At 35.8% G+C, this 17,430-nt stretch overlaps 2 pseudogenes; both read right to left on the bottom strand.

Moving 5' to 3' along the window:
- Positions 1-1,082: 1,082 nt before the first annotated feature.
- LOC132300664 (probable glutathione S-transferase) lies at positions 1,083-2,707 on the bottom strand (annotated as a pseudogene).
- A 6,373-nt stretch (positions 2,708-9,080) lies between these two features.
- LOC132274162 (probable glutathione S-transferase) lies at positions 9,081-15,448 on the bottom strand (annotated as a pseudogene).
- Between the last annotated feature and the right edge of the window lie 1,982 nt (positions 15,449-17,430).

The raw sequence follows: 17,430 nt of genomic DNA, 5'->3' as shown, positions 1-17,430 counted from the left end.
GTAGTATCAAAAAAATTATCTCTCTATTAATGGAAAGTTTTTCTTACACTGTATTAAATGAAATCATTTTTTCTTTTCTTTACATTTATATATCCCATACACATTAACCTAATTTCTATTGCTTTTGGGCCATATTTTCAGCTATGGACCTCTCAAATGACAGTCCGGCCCAATTGTCATTTGGAATGGATTCTGCATTCTCAACTTGGGCTAATCCTCTTTGGATTTGGGCCTCTGGACCTGGTTCGTGGAAGTGGGTCATGTACATGTACCGCATGACTGGTAACGTGTAAAACATTGCGATAAATTTGCCCTTTTATCTTCCCCTGTAATCGCCCCTCATTGATTCTTAGAAGGCATATATCTAATGACGGTTGGTGAGATACACGACGTGGGCTGGCTCGATTTTTGGAGTGTGGTGATGGCGTCATCACTTCAGACGTTTTGACTCCTCGATCGTGGTGTGTGGCTCTTATTTAAGGGTCTATCTCATCAAAACCGAGCCACGGCTCTGTCATAAGGATCATTTGGAGAAGAAACTTACGAAGCAGTACTATTATCTTTATTTTATACTAAAATTGCCTTTAAATCAAGTCTTCTGACTTCATTAATCTGATGAACACACAATTAATGCTCTTTTACATGCAATGCCCTGTGCAACCATTAGATAATCTGACAGCAGCACTTAGGTTCCTTTCTCATTTCATTAAGACATTCATCAGCTATGATACTAATAAAAAAAAACCAAAACTAAACAACTGGTACATTTCCTCCTCTTCAAAAAGGAGGTCGGGTGTTCGAGTTTCAGTGGAGGCATGACTGAGTATGTGTATTTGTTCATCTTTAAAAAATAATAATAATAATAATAATAATTCAAGAATACTAATTCTTGGTTGTATTTTTAGATTACTACAGGTTAAAATTGGATGTATTTTACTTTAAATAATATTATTGAACAAACTCTTGCATGTAGCCTCTACATGTAGGTTTTACCGTTGATGTTCATTGGTACACTAGGAAGGTAGTTCTCCAACAAAGTCCGTCCAGTTTCGAGCTTCAATAGCCCAGTACAGAGGCAAGCATTGTTCTAAAAAAAATTGTCACAATTGGTATTAAGAACACAGTGTATAACCAATTTAATACATACCCACTCTAAGGAAAGTTGAGCCCTCAATTTTTTTATATGAAGGATAAGAAGATAGCATATGTGTTAAAGATTCAGTAGTTGAATTGGAATGGTTGGAGGCCTGATAATATTCAACAATTATTTGTGAGAACAAGTTTTCTTTATTTTTATTTTTATTTTTATTTTTTAATGCTAAGAATCAAACCACTCTCCCTCAAAAAATTACTATGCTACATGACTTTTTTCACAAATCAAAAGAATTTATTTTTAGTACATGATAACTTTGCCAATCCCAATCCACATGCTGGTCATCCTAGGATACATAAAATAAGATAAATTTTCCTCTCATTCATGAAAACTACTTTTTATTCATCATCAAAACAAGGCATAGATAATAGAGCAATACCAAAGCCTACATAATAAAGCCCACAAACAGAACTACTTCCTCCATAACCACTGCCATAAAAATAAACACAAAAAACACAGAGAAATTCAAAATCAGCAGAAATGGCAAAGGTATCATGGAGATGCCAGAAACATCTCCCTCTTGCGCTTGAATGTCACAAACATTTCATCGCGATTAGGAATGTTGTCTTTAATCACAGGCACTTCCTTGAAATTTTTAATCCGTGCATGCAAGCGAGGGAACGTGTGTGCTTCAAGTACCTTCACTCCTAATATGTCTTCCATAACTCCCAACCAATGAGCAATGCCTCCGAAGACTATGTCAACTATGTTGATCCTATCTCCACCAAAAAAATTCTTCTCCCCAAGATCGTGTTCTTCCATTGTTCTCAGCATTTCCAGGCCGTCCTTCAAGACCATTTCATGTTCTTCTCCCGTAGTTATAGACATTCTGCCAATAGTAGGACCCTGAATGTAGCATAATCAAGAAAATTATCAAACAATAAAGTTACATGACAATTAAATTGTGACTCACTGGGTTTGAAATGAAAATAGCTCTTCACATGCATAGGTAAAGCTGCATACATCTGACCATCATTAAACTTTGCAATGACGGGAGTTACGTGTACTAAACTAGCCCTTTATTGTTAAATCACTAGTACAACTTCAACTTATTAAATGGTTTCTTCACATATAGGTGATTGGCATGTACGAAGAACTTTGTTATGCACCTACATAACTCAAAGTACAAATTGATACTTTTAGCATTTTTCCTTAGAAATGGAGCTAAAAGGCAAGAGATATGTTGGTGTTGATGCGTGTGTGTGTGAGTGTGTTGGGGTGGGGGGCAGAAATAAACATATATTACCTTGTCGTCAGCAAATTTAGCCCAAAATCGAGCCATGGCCCTGTCATAAGGATCAGTAGGCAGCAAGGGGTTTTGTGGCCATGTCTGTTCGATGTATTCGAGAATTATCATGGACTCACAAATTGGCTTTCCACCATGAACAAGCACTGGGATCTTCTTGTGAACTGGGTTGTATTGTAGAAGTAGAGACTTTTATTGGACAATTCTTCTTCTATGTATTCATAAGGTATGCCCTTTAGTTTCAGAGCCCATATAACTCTGTAAAGAAATGGACTAGGCCATGTTCCAAGCAGTTTCACCTCTTCCATGTTTGACAGATAGAGAGCCCTTCTCCCATATTGTCAATTTATATTGATTTTTGGGTAAGTCTAGCATGGGCACCAAGGGAAATATATATACACATATATAGATATAGACACTATTATTTTTATATTAAGAGGTTGAATTACAATGTAGTGCAATGCATGTTTTTCTTTTTCATGCCCCTTAATCAAAGTATTAACCATTCTTTTATTGCCTCATTTCGAATAGGTAGATATGCTAAGGTTTGTTGACTCGTTCAAAATGGCACTTGGCATATACCTAATTCAGTTTAATGGTGCGTGATTTTTATAATTTTCTTAAACTTTTGGAAATTAAAAAGGAAAAGAAAACTTAAAATGAAAATCATTTTGAAGGAAACCTAAATTTTGTGCAAAAATCTGGTAGCCCAAGGAGGTTTTATGCAATTTGTTGTTTTTAAAATTTTTATTAAGGGGCATTTTTGTCATTATAATACTAGTTTATGGGTTTGGTCTCAATTTTGCAACAAGTGGATAATCAAGAGGGTTTTAGGTCAAATTATTAGTCAAGGGGGGAGTTTTGTACCAATTTCAAATAGTCAAGGTTTTTTTGAAAACTTGCTCAACAATAAATCACCAAGTGCATTGAACCCATTTTCTTCTAGAATTCTTTTTCTCTTATATCAGTAGATTCAGTACCCAAAGTCCGATCAGCCATGGACCTATCAAGGGTTCAATGGGGCCGATGGCCCCACTGATAAATTTTTATTTTTATTTATTTACAATAGCGTAAAGTGCAAAAAATCCCCCTGGACTTTCGACCAATTGCACAAAACCTCCCTGAATTAACAAATGCCCCCTAAACTATGATAAAGTTGCAGTTAAGGACACACCGATAAAAGAGGATTACAATATTACCCTTTAGTGGAAAGACGTTGTTTTAGTGTTTTCTTAACCTCAGTTGCTGATGTGTCAAAAAAAAATCTTAACAATCTAATAGCATTTTGACAACACAGTAGTACTTTATCACCTTAATTATTTTATCCCCAAACACGGCCTTACACATAAGGCTGTCTCTCCTACGCCCTAGTTTTTCCAGTCAAAGATATTACAGACATATCGTAACCTTCAATACCAGCATTTGTTCTTCAATGAAGTTCTCGATTTGGGCCTTCAAAGATGCTCACGGTTTATTTAACTGGGTTTTGTATGATGCTGATGCTAAGTTACTGGTTTGCTCATTGGGATTGTATCGTGAGGCTTAGAGCTTCTCGCCGGCGGTTATAGAGTTTGAGATCAGTCTCTCACCGGTTTGCTCCTTGTTGATGCTTAGAGTTTCTCGTCGGCGCCGACGATCATGGAGTTTGAGGTTGGGCTCTCACTGGTAACCACTGTCATCTCCACAATCCCGACCCACAACCACCACTAGCCTGACCCACAACCACCACCAACACAGTATTCCTAAAAATGAACCACCACCAACATTAGAAGTTGGAATCCTATCCCTACCAAATCATCAGCCAATCAACAATCACAAACGAACCCCAACCTTCCTTTTATTTAATTATTTAGTTTTTTGGACAAGCCTTCCTTTTATTCACGCCACACACAGTGCAGAAAAGGAAGCCATTGAAGTTGGAGGAGGAGATGGGTCTAGTGATGGTGGTGTTATGACAGCAACTACGGAGGTTAGAGCTCGGGGGAGGAGATGGAACTGGCGCAGTGGTTTGGGACGGTAGTAAATCAGCTTTAAAATCGGCGACCAGGCAAATCTGTGAGACCACGGCAAATCACAAATCCACAGTCCGATAGTCACCAAGGACGACGGCTAGTTCGGAACCCTATAGTGACACTATGATAGATGATCGAGCCGGCCGTTACAAGAAAGAAATTTCAAGAACGAGATGGAAACGCGCGTTGCCGGCTCGTTTGCAGCGATGATGGTAGCGACTTCGGCGGCTACAACAGGTTCATAGCGGTGATGAGGTCGCGACGGCGATATTGAGAGAGAGAAGGTGGGCTGAGGATGCGGCGGTGGTGAAATTGAGAGAGAAGGTGGGTGAATTGACGGCATCGCGGAGAGAGAGATGAGGGGGAAACAAAAGTGGGTTAGGGTTTTTTCTTTTTTTTTTTTTTCTTTTTTTCTTCCAGAAAATTAGCATCAGCCGCGATATGGACGCCAAACACCTCTAGCACCAGCGGCGATGAGGGCGCCGACCTCCTCTAGCACCAGCGGCGATAAGGACCGTGACCACCTCTTTCTCAAATCCATCCCTCGCCGCACCGACGCCTGTGATTTTTTTAGGGCTTTAATTTGGGATTTTTTTTATTTTTATTTTATACATTTAATAGTATAAAGGTAATTTTGTCATTTTCAAAATATATTGCCGGCATGTATTCATCACGCGCCTAATTGCCGGAGAAATCAAACGGAATTTTGCCCGTGTGTAATTTTTGCAAAAAAATTGATAGTTGAGGGAGTTAATTGTACAAAAAATAGTTCAGGGGGATTTTTAGGGCGAGAGAGTATAGTCCAGGGGGGTTTTTTGCACTTTACCCTTTACAATATTACTTACATTTTTGTTAAAAATTTTAGAGTTAAGTGCATTAAACCCCCCTCAACTATAACTCAATTGCAAGAAACCCTCCTGAAGTAAGTAAACCCTCTAAACTATCATTTTGTTGCACTCCATCAAGAAACGTCAAGGAGCCGTTAATAGAAAATAAAAATTACCATTTAGCCCCTCATGTTGAATTATTTTATTTTAAAAAAAATTATTATTATTATTATTTTTTTTGGATAGGCTGATGTAATAATTATAATCTCTATGTCCAATGAAAATTGGCCAACTCAGAATTATTTTATTGAAGTGGACAAAAACAATTCTCCACCAATAAGAGAATGACAACTCAATTAGTGGAGAATTATATATATATATATATATATATATATATATATAGATATATATATATATTGTAATTCTTCTCTATCGGCAGCCACCACCACCCTCCTTTCTGTGTCCATCTCGTCAATAATATTTCTTGGGGCCAACAAGAAATTGAAGGAGATGAGAGGAAATTGTGAAGTAATAACATCAAAATATCAAAATGGGTTCCAATTTAAATAGGTTGTATATTGGGATTGATCGGATTTGATGCATGTCTCTCTCCATTTAAATATGTTATTTGTTATGGTCGGAGATCGGCAAACATAGACGGTTAACCTTTTTCTGACAGAATTAATCTGAATTCACAGTTCAAAGAGCATTAGTAATCACTGCAAATTGTTTATTATATAGCACCTTGGAAATATGCTAAGAACAATCCTTTCCTAGATATAAAACTCTTAAAGCAGGGAAGATAAATTATTATTTATAGTCCAAGCACCATTCAAAACGAGACCATTCTCGTAGTCTTTGCTATCAAAATCTCATACATCCATAATTGGCCTGAAGAAAGAAATCATTTTCACCATTGAGAGCATCATATGCTGAGAACGAACCCAAGAAATTGCAAACGAGGACTTGGTCTTGAGTTCGGATATAGATATATTCATCATATCCCAAGAACCCCCAAATTTGAAGCCCCTAATTTTCAGTCTCAGCAAATCCTCTCTCGTTCGCCATTGATTTTCAGCAAATCCTTCTCATTTGCTCTTAAATCTCCAGAATTAGGTGACTCGATCTCAAATCTCCATATCTAGTTCAGTTCCATTGCTCATCGGTAAGCTCACCGGCATCTTACAAATTCATCGCCACCATTGCCATAATTCATTGAAGCTTCGCGACTCCTACAGTCGTTACCGCCACCGTTCTGATCCGCGACCATCGTTAAGAACAATCGTCGCCGTCCCGTGGGTTCATCCTCGCTCGCCGCCGCCATTTCAGTTCAACTCACTGCCATCTGCCCATGTGGTTCAGCGCCACCATCGCGAATAATCATTGTGTTCTCCGGTAAGCTCGCCGTCGCCGAGCACCTTTGTCACTACCGCTGCAGAACAAACCCACTTCTCACCGGTATTGAAGTTCTTGTTGTTGCCGGAGTTGGAGGCCAAAGAGATGGAGGTGGATTGGGAAGAGAGCGGTTGTGTTGGTGGCAGTGGACGGTGAGGTGGTTGTGAGGGAAAAATATTCAGTGGGGGAGAGAACCGTGGTGGTGTCGGTGGTGGCTATGGGCGGACGGTGGAGGTGATGGCCATGGATAGATGCTGTAGGTTGTTTGAAGAGAAAGGAGGGATACATATATATATATTTGTGTATCTGTATATGTTATTCCTCTCGGTCTTCGTTGACGTTCGTTGACGATACATTGGTGTATAAGCGAACTTTACACATTCAAGGTTATTTTTGTCTTTATTGATTTTAACCTAGTCACGTGAGTCATGTGTCTTCTTTGGACGTTAGTTTTTAAACGGCCCACTAACGTTTTGCAACAATTGAAATAGTTTAGGGAGTTAAGTGTACTTCACTTAGTTCAGGGGGGTTTATTGGGAAAGAGAAGAAAGTTGAGGGGGGTTTAATGCACTTAACCCAAAATTTTAAAATGCCCCTACTCAGTTTGTAAAATTATTACACATTCACATTGTTACCCTTATTAATTTTTTGGATCCAAAAAATAATCATCTCTCTTTTCAGTCTATACCATCCCCCATATTCATTGTAATCTCTCTTTCACTCTCACTCTCACTCTCATATTCCCACTTAATTTTTGAAGACACTCATTATATACTTGCACCCTTAGTCACATAATTCGCCCGGATGTCTAGCGCTCAAGAGCTCTGAGCAAGTATTGACGATTTGGGAGTGGATACACCCCAAATTCACAAACTCATTTTTCAAGTTCCCAAACTCAATTTTTTGAGCTCTGAGCAAGTATTGACGATTTGGGAGTGGATACACCCCAAATTCACAAACTCATTTTTCGAGTTCCCAAACTCAATTTTTTGAGTTCGCAATTTGCTTAAATCTGTGTTGGACTCGTTGGAAGACACGAGTTACGTGACCAGCCTTTTAGATTTGTCTACATTTTTTTTTGTAAATATTTAGACCTTGAACCCGTATGGATACGACAAAAGGAGAAGACGGACGCTTTTCGCTGTGAGAGCATTAAGCATACACCAGGGCAGGGGAAGGCTGAAAGAATCATTTGGGGGGGAGTGTTTGGAATATAATTCTAGAATCATTTTGTTGCCCAATGGGCTTGCTTTTTAGTCTTTATTTTTCCCTTTTGCTTAGGACCGCATTCACTTTAGATTTGGGTCTCATTCATTTTGAACTTTAATTGTATTTGGGCCTGTATTATTTCAACTAGCCCATGTACTTATTTCTATACCTTCAAAATGGCATTGTATTCTGCAATATATATATATATATGTTCACTACACAATAATATATTTGTAAATACACTATAAAAAATATTTAATTAGAATAAATGTATCAATAAAAAATATTTAGTAAATTAATATAATAATACTTCACATAAAATAATTATATAAATATAAAATAAATAATATACTGACACTCTCAAGACACTCCTTCTCTCACTTAATTTTAGATTTTGTCACTCTCGCTCTCGCTCCTGCATTATGTGACTTAGCCTGGACCCACTTATATTTTTAGTTCCAAAAGAAAATAAAGTAATCCGCTCTCTTCTCTTGTTTCTTCCCTATTCTACATCTGTGGTAATCCACTCTCTATTGTGCAAATATTTATTCCATTTGTTACTCTGCAGGTGAATCTCGGCCTCTATTTGGAATTTCTTTCAAAATCTTTGTGGATCCAACTTTGCAGGACAATGAACATCAAATAAAATTATTGGGTGGTTGAGACAAGCTTCTAAAACAATTAACTACATAGTACAGGCTTAAGTACCGGAAAAAAGAAACTATACTAATTTATTTCAAGCTTGAAAGAAACTGACATGAAAATAAGGTTAGCCTAAGGACAAGAAAGCATACAAGCTAAAGACTCAAGTGCAATGAGTTCTATTTATGAGTGATGTTAGTTACAGTCGCTATCTAAAAATTGAACACGTATAATTAGCTTGTCGCAAGGACAACTCATTTCTGCAGGCATTTATTTTGGGCCTCTCATTTTTTATAATCACCATTTTGAATAATATTTTGAATTTGAATACTTCTTTCATCTTTAAGAGGCTAGTTCAGAGTAAAATGTATTGAGGGTAAGTCCAACTATGTCTATCCTTACTTTCCAGTCTCGTTCTAATCTATAAGCATAAAAGAACAGAAACACACAAAAACGACTCACACAAATACCTTTACGGCTTTACCCAACTAGTGCCATAAGATAAACACATGGAACATACGATGGAAAAGGAAAACTCAAGCTTACCCAAAATTATATAGGTATCATCGAGATGCCACCAACTTCTCCCTCAGGCGCTAGAAAAACATGAACATTTCATCGTGATCTGGAAGGTTGTCTTTGATTAAGGGTGGTTCCTGAAAAAAATGTATCCAAGCGAGGTAACGTGCGGGCTTCAAGTACCTTCACCCCTAACACATCTTCTATAACTCCCAACCAAATAACAATTCCTCCAAAAGCTATGTCAACTACACCAACGATCTCTCCATTGAAGAATTTTTTTTTGTCTCCGGAGGCATGTTCTTCTATTGTTCTCAGCATTTCAAGACTGTCCTTCATGGCCTTTTCATGTTCCTCTTCAGTGGTACTTTGAAACATTTTCCAAATAGTAAGACCCTATATGTATCATAATCAGAAAATAACCAAACAAGAAAGTTATATCAATTCAACTAAAACTGCTAAAATGATATTAGTTACCTTGTCCTCGGCAAATTTAGCCCAAAACCGAGCCACGAATCTGTCACAAGGGTCATTTGGCAGCAACGGATTTTGCATCCACGTCTCTTCAATGTATTCAAGGATGACCAAGGACTCACAAATTGGTTTCCACAATGAACAAGGACGGTGATCTTCTTGTGCACTGGGTTTGTATGGTAGAAGCAGATGACTTTTATTTGACAAATCTTCTTCTATGTAGTCGCAAGGTACACCCTTCAGTTTCAGAGCCCATATTACTCTGTAAAGAAATGGACTAGGCCATGTTCGAAGTAGCTTCACTTCTTTCATCATTGAAAGATCAATGGAATTAAAAGCCCTTCTCTCTCAGAGAGGCATTTTATAGTGATTATTGGATAACTCTTACTTGGGCACCAAGCGCAAATGCACACATGTTCAACCACTACTACTTGAATTCAGAAGTGCGTAATTTGTCTTCTTTTTTGTAATTCCAAATGTGCATGTAGCATCCCCAAATTAGAGTTATATGAAAACTCAGTTTAATGCACAAAAAATGCTAAGGCTCGGCTAAATTTGTTATGGTTATGTGAAAAATCATTGTTGATCTAAAAATGTTTACTGCTTGTAACCCTTAAAAGTGTATGCTAAAAGAGTACTACAAAAAAATGTTGCATACATAATCAATATATAGACAATTTTGTGCACATAACTGTAAATATTATACCAAGTTTGGTATTTATGTGTGTAGGACTAAGAGCATGATAAGTTGTAAAAAGCATCATACAGACACACATAGACACACAAATACAAAAGGAGAAAGCAGCTTCCAATCACATTACAAAAGATGAAACATATCAGAGTCATCAAATGCAGTTGGATGAACCAGTAAGCTTAAGAAGTGAAGTAACATATAACAAGACAAGGTTCATCCAGCAGTCTGATCCCAATATTGCAATAGAATTAATGATGGAACTCACAAGGTCAGAAGTCGTCCAGAAGTCCTGAATTTTTAGGTGAATTTTTTTTTCCCTAGTTGATACTCGCACACCAATCTCAAGAAATTGTTTGCACTTAAGAGTCATCAAACCTTAGACCTGATGCTTCATGAGGCACCATGACCAAGTGACTTACCCACTTGAGCCAACCCCTATTAGGTAAATATGAAAAGGAGTAACATTTCAAATGCATGAAGAAAGATTTTTTAATTACTTTTTCATTTCCCTAGAGAAAGGAAACAAAAAATAAAATAATAATAATAATAATAATAATAATAATTTCTCTCTAGTTGTCCTGTACTTTTTCCATTCTTCAACAAATCTATAGAAAGAAAACAGGACTGAAGATTTTCAATTTTTATACTAAGGTGAAAAAACCATGGACATGTGAGAGGAGAGGACTATTGGAAAGAGCATAGTTTACCTTTCATCCTCTTCAGCTTCAAGGGCATGATAGCTCTGCGAGCAGCATATCTTTCCTCCTTTATGAGCAAATGTAGTAACCATTTCCAAATCATTCACATAGCTAACAAGAAGATTTAAGATTTTTTTGTATTGCAGATAACCATTTTCAAGTAACAAGAAAAGGTAATAGGAATAACCATTCTTAGAAACTAGTTGGACACGGAGAAGAAACAATGATGACAGTTTCTGGAGAATAAGCACCTGCTGCTAACTACTGGAGAATAAGCACCGGCTGCTAACTACATGCCAGCAGCAATTTTCAAAATCGTGCTAAAAAGGGACATTCAAAATCATAATGAAGATCACATTATCATCTATTAAAGTGGTCATTTAAAGACAATAATTAATTTTTAGTACCGAGTTGATTCCACCAACCCTGAAGTCTCTATACTTATAAAGTGAGTAATTTTTTAGTATTCAGTTCTTATTACTTTACTGCACAGGCTTCGAGGACAAAATGTGTCAAAAGAACCCCAGCAGTAGCATCTATTTGTCCTTGTCAACACCCTGATTAACATTAACCGGTAACCTCTTTTTGACATACAGCTGACTTATAAAACCTAAGCATACTTCCAACTATTTTGTTCCCCATTCAAGGCATTGCAATAACTTCTTAAGCAAATTCATTGCCTTCCTCATGAACATCACAATGCATTATCCATGTCTTACAAATAAAACAACAAAAATAACAGAATATTGTTCTCTAGAAGATGCAAAACAAGACTCATTAGTATGTTCTTAAATATAAATACATAATTATAACTATGTCATGTCAGATTCAAGTTATGAAAGAACAATAAACAAGTGAATAAAAACAAAAGGATGATCATTCTTGGAGAGTGCTGCTAAAGGTGAGGACAACCACAGAGATTCAAACTGAAAAAACCCATTCATATGGTTGGTTTAATCAACCACTGCGCAAACAATGATGACTGCATTGAATTTAACATATAATTATGCCATCCTTGATTGTAGACATCAAATTATGAGGCTTGAGCACAAACAATTTTAATTTATGATCAAAAGAAAATGAAAATCTCCCAAAAATATGACTAGAAACAAATGCACAAATTTCCATTAACATAATCACAGCAATCCCTCTTACCACAAAGAAATGGTAAAACAGTTTAATTGTCTCTGTCAACTTTTCAATACATGACGAACATAGATTTTTAGCAAACCATTCACCAGGGAGAAAAAAGCAAAAAGAAGAAAAGAAAATCAGCAAACTAGTTGCACATTCATCTATAGGTATAATATTTTTTCTTTCTAAGTCTGACATTCAAGATTCAATGTTCATCCATTGCCAAAGAAGGAAGAACTACCAAATGAAAATCAGTCACATCAACATAATCATAAATAATGTTACTGCAATAGGTCCCAGCGCTTGCCGTTATTTGTCATTCCCATCAAAGCTGTTGGGTGAAACCAGACTCTCCACATACAAAACTGCTCTGGAAGAACAGGGACAATTACAAATTCTCGTAAAACTCTCTTTTTTTGTGTTGTACGATCCTAATTCTGTTTGATCGCTGTGCAATCTTGATCCTGATAAAATGTTGTTCAGTAGAAGTTCACCATTCCTCAAGAAACATAATGGTGACAAGCAAATATCCACATCACATGGGATGGTGATAAACTTAGTCCAAGATGCATTCACGCCATATTCCTTCATCAACCACACTTCAACAGACATTCTTCGAAAGCACAGAGCATACAAACATTCTTCAAAAACCCCCAATGTGTAGAACAACAATTTTTTTTCGCCTTGAATATCTACAGTCATCCGACTAAATACCCCCTTTGATAACTCAAGACAAACAATTAACACTTGAAGTTGATCGAAACCAATGCCTATGGGCATCACTAGCCAATGAAGAGCTCCATTCAAGAAAATTCCATTACTACACACCCGAAGATAACTACAACCCAGGTCTTGAATTCTTCTCCAAGAATTGTGTCTAAGACTATACATATAGAATTTAATAGTTTTAAAGGCAGCATCACAATTATCAGCTCCCAAAACTACCTTGTAATCATCTTCTGAGGATTCAAAAGCAAACCCATAATAAAAACCAATCTTACCCGTCCTACCAAAGAGTAGAGCAGTACCGGGTGGTTTTGGCAATTGTTTGTAGACTCTAGTGGAAGGGTTGTATAAGATGACGTTAATTTGATCAACAATATAACAAATCAAACCATTGCAAGAACCAATTACAGAGACTTGGCTATCTTGACCCCACAATGGACAATCCAACTCCACTAATGCATTATTATCAACATTAAAATCGTTTTTGTTGTTGTCAAGTAATGATTCATAGTCTATTGATTGGGGAGGGAAACTAGGGCAAAAGACTTTCTGGTAATTCTTAGAGAGAATTGATCGATTGAGATGAAATTTCACGAAATAGGGATTAGAAATTAAAGAACGATATCGTTTGGAAACGCACCTGAACCGCACAAGAGATTCAACTGGAAGTCTTGAGAGTATATCAATTTCAATTTCTTCAGGTAGTTTCATGACCGCCATTGAGACTGAGATTCTAACTTTATTCTTCAAGAGTTAGGGCCAAAGTAAAGCAAACGATTGAGAAGACGGAGAGACTAAAAAGCAAGTTTTATTTATTTTTATTTTATTATGATTATTATTATTTTTTAAATGGAATCCCAATAAGCATTTGGACTTCTTATTAGAAAAAATAAAAGGTGGTTTTTCATTAGAAAAAAAATAATAATAATAATAAAATTGTTATAATTGGCGCTCGGTGTGACTCACAACCAGCGTAACCCCTAACTCATTGATAACCTTACAACATAAAATCAAATTCTGTATGCCCAACAAATTTTTAAATGGTTGTTTTAAATCTCTAACTCAAGAAATTAAAAGAACTGGTCAGAAAAAACTTTTTTTCTTCCTTTAATTTTTCGTTATTTTTTTTCATCCTTTAAATTTTCATTACTCTTTTTTCTTAGTTTGGTGTTCACAGCCTCCTGTTGATTTTTTCATTACTTTCATTCTACATAAAAAAAAATATAATATAATGAAAACACAAATAAGTACACGTAACTCATCTTCAATATTATTTTGATTGTCCAAAATACCTTACCACTTCAATTCCGAATTCAAACTCCGAAGGAAGGTCATTTCTCATTTTCTACTAATCATCAGTTGCACAAATATCACCGAAGAAGAAGTATTAATTTTTATTACTATGTAAGATTACACTTAATCGAAGTGCTTGTGGCTTGCAAGTTGAAATTTTTTTTTTTTTTTTAGGTAAGAAATGTTATAAGTTAAATTAGTGATACATAGAGTCGAAATCTGATATTTTAAAATTTACTGACAAATTGAAAAAATTCAAAGATGAATAATTTACATTATGGCAAATTACTTAAAGCACTCGAGATTTTCACCTCATGCACTAACAAAAAGGTAGGCTCAATATAGCAACAAGCTCCAAGTTGACCGTTTGACATTAGTGGGATTGGGATGAATTTATGTGCTTGACCTTAGAGTTAAACCATATGTTTAATGAAAAAAATAAGAAAGAATTGGTATATTGTTAAGTTAGGTTTTTACCCCTCCTCCAACAATCTAGTCGGGACTCCTTTCTCTTTCTTCCCTCTCATCTATATAGGTGTGTGTGTGTATATATATATATAGATAGACACAATCATGCATACATATATCTAGCTCGTGGTAGTTTCTCTTTCTGCCGAATTCAAACAACAACTCATCTAGCGTTAAAAAGTTAGGGTTTTGATTTGATACAAATATTTATATATATATATATATATATATATATATATATATATATATATATGTTAGTAGCCACACATATATATAAATACATACATTATACATGCCCACTTATTCACCATCTTTGATTTTGGGTAAATCTCACTCTTTACTTCATCTTTGATTTTAAATGCATAGAATACCTAAACATCAACATACATCATACATACCCACATATATATATATATATGTTAGTAGCCATTATTGGATCTGGTTTTTAATTTTTGGTAAATCTCACTCTCTACTTCATTTTGAAAAAGAACACAACCAAACATGCATAGAATACCTAAAAAAAATGCATAGAATACCTAAAAAAATCAAAGGCATGAAATATGTTGATGTTTAGGTATTCTATGCATTTTTTTTTTTTTAATTAACAAGTGAAAGAACAGCTAAAATGAAACTATTTACCTTGTCGTCAGCAAATTTAGCCCAAAACCGAGCCACGGCTGTGTCATAAGGACCATTTGGCAGCAAGGGAGGTTGCGGCCATGTCTGTTCAATGTATTCAAGGATGATTGTGGACTCACAAATTGGTTTTCCACAATGAACAAGCACTGGGATCTTCTTGTGGACTGGGTTGTATTGTAGTAGCAGAGGACTTTTATCGGACAAATCTTCTTCTGTGTAGTCATAGGGCACACCTTTTAGTTTCAGAGCCCATATTACTCTGTAAAGAAATGGACTAGGCCATGTTCCAAGTAGCTTCACCTCTTCCATCTTTGAAAGATCAATGGAATTAAGAGCCATTTTATAGTGAGTATTGGATAACTCTTACTTGGCCACCAAGCTCTAATGAACACATTTTCAACTACTGCTAGTAAATGAGATGACAAACTATAATTTGCTTTTGCAAGGGCAATTGGTTAAATTCAAAAGTAGTGTAATTTTTTAACTTATTTTTTTGTAGTTTTCTAACTTTTTTCCTTTTAATAGGTCTAGTTAAATGAGATGGCAAACTAAAATTTGCTTTTGCAAGGGCAATTACTTAGGAACACTGGGTGCCAATCTCGCGGGAGGAAATCCCTCCAAAACCTAGAGTACACTTATTATTCAAATCATGCCATTCTGAAATCAAATCCCGCCATAATCGATTTTGTTTCCACAAATCGATTTGTATTTTCAGAAATGGATTTCTATTTTGTGTGTTTGTTAGGAAAGTATTTAGGGCTTTGATTGATTGTACGGATTAACAGGTAAATTGAACAGCTAAATTTTAAGTGTTTTCTCCTCTGGTCGATCTCAACCTCCCCTTTTCTCTCTCTAAAATGTAATCCCGTGGTGATGGAATTTTTGCAATCCCGTGGTGAGGAAGAAGGGATAGGGATGGAATTAGTGGTATTGGTGGGGACAGTGGTGATGGGATTTTTGCAATGAAAGTGATGAGGAAAGATACTTATTATAAAGAACAATCATGTTGATTACATGAGGGCTGAGAGGGATATTCTCACCAAACTTGTGCATCCCTTTATTGTTCAGCTTCAATATTCTTTTCAGGTATTTGTAATTTGTGATCAATTTTTATTTTATTTTATTATTTTTTTTTTAATACTACTGTGGGCGTTTGCTTTATTTTCAGTGAATCTGTTGTTTCATTCAAATTATGAATATCATTTAAAATAAAAGATCAATTTATATGTGTGGTGTATTTATAGCTGAAACATGAATTTAGAAACCAAATTCAAATTGAACAGAAGAAAAAAATGATTTTTCTTGGAGGGATCATGCTTTGATAGTATGGATTTATCGGTAATAGTTGTTGATGTAGAGATACTGGTTTTTTCATTTTATTTGGAAAAATGTCCACCTCAACTTTAATACCCATTCCATTTCCGTTCACCTGGATCTGCTTTATTATGCAATATTGTGTATTAGAATAGATTTGAATAGCGAAGGGTCTAGTACCAAAAACCGAGGGAGGGGAAAAATGATGACAATAACATATTTATCACATATTGGGTACTTACTGTGTCATTGGCTATACGTGTTTGTATCATAATTTCTGAATTATGTTTGTTAGTCATGAATTTTTCTATGTGCCAATGATGAAAATGATATTTATGCAATTCTACTTGACCAGCTTAAGACCTATTCTACCATACAGGTCTATTAGACTTTTATACATTCTGTTTCGCCAGTCAGTAACCCTGCCAGGTTGTCATTCTTCTGTGTTGTTCAACAATAAACCATATTTACATTTCAAGTATCATTTCGGCTTCAGTGCCATCTCTACTTTCTCACAAATGCTTTACTTTTTATTTACATTCTTTATTACCTTGCCATTCATCCATATCTTCATTCTTATTTTCAATATTTCCTTTCATTTATTAAGGAGCCATTTCTTGGTGCACTAGTAAATGTTTTGGGTTTTTAAGTGTGAGGATGTGGGCTTGAATCCTAAGGGTAATCACTTCATTCAAAAAGTGCCAAATGGTAGGCCTTAAGTTTTAAAGGGGCTCTTCTTTGTTGTGTCTGTTAATTAACATATTTAGGAATCAGAAAAAGTTTAGGAAGCCTTGAAATTGGAACATGCATTAATCAACATATTTAGGAATCAAAATATGTTTAGAAAACTTTGAAATTAAGATGCCATACCGTGCATGAACCCAATTGGTGAGTGTGCATCACAGTGTGAATTTACCTTTTTTGACGAAGTTTACCAATTTAACCTCTTTGTGCTTGTACGATTGTCTTCCATTTGATATTATAGTT

This window comes from Cornus florida, unplaced genomic scaffold, assembly GCF_030987335.1.
Source record: "Cornus florida cultivar Cherokee Brave unplaced genomic scaffold, ASM3098733v1 CherokeeBrave_3.0.0_Hap2_Chr01, whole genome shotgun sequence".
Lineage (NCBI taxonomy): Eukaryota > Viridiplantae > Streptophyta > Magnoliopsida > Cornales > Cornaceae > Cornus > Cornus florida.
The sequence above is the reverse complement of the archived record's forward strand: the minus strand, read 5'-3'. Positions and strand labels throughout refer to the sequence as shown.